The following is an 839-nucleotide window of genomic DNA, read 5'->3' on the forward strand; positions in this document are numbered from 1 at the left end:
TTTTTAATTCAAGCAGTAGAAAGGTGACATGCAGAAAATGAGAAGTAAACATTCAAGCCAAAGTTTAAAGTGAAAACATTTTTAGGTACTGTTTCCTCATAATTTCTCACAACTAATCCCTTTCTCCTATATACTCTTCAAAAATCTGCTCAAAATCTTATTTCAATAATTTTATCTTGCTTCCCAACACCCCCCTCTCCCCAAAGCAACCCTGGGGGCACTGCAGGATCAACACTAGACTGCTAACTTAAACATTAGATGTTCAAACCCCACTCACTGCTCTGTGGGAGAAAGATGAGGAGGCTGTCTTCTCTTAAAGATTTAGTCTCTGGAACCCTATATAGGGCCTCTATGTGTGGGACCCCACTAGATTGCAGTGGCTTTGTTTTTGTTTCTTAAACTAGGTCCTGTTTAGTATTATAGAAGCATATATACACAATACTAATGGTAGGGGTGGTAATTGTGTCTCCTAGAGTCGGTTCCAACACACAGCAATCCTGAATACTATTTCTGAAGCTGTAAATCTTTACAGTAGCATAAAGTCTCATCTTTCTCCCTCAGAGCGGCTGGTAGTTTCAAACTGCTGATCATACGATTAGGAGCCCAACTTACAATCCACTATGACACCAGAGCTCCTTACAATACTAGTTGTTTTTGAGTGTCGTCCAGTCAGCTCCAACTAACAGCAACCCTGTACAGGGTTTCTGAGGAGCAGTGGGTGCGTTTGAACAGCCAATCTTAAAGTTGAAACCGACCTTGCAGTCCAGTGCATATCCTATAGCACCTACACTAACATTAAAAATGTAAACATATCAAGTGTTGACAAGGATAGGAAAGTC

The sequence above is a fragment of the Chrysochloris asiatica genome, unplaced genomic scaffold, assembly GCF_000296735.1.
Source record: "Chrysochloris asiatica unplaced genomic scaffold, ChrAsi1.0 scaffold00169, whole genome shotgun sequence".
Lineage (NCBI taxonomy): Eukaryota > Metazoa > Chordata > Mammalia > Afrosoricida > Chrysochloridae > Chrysochloris > Chrysochloris asiatica.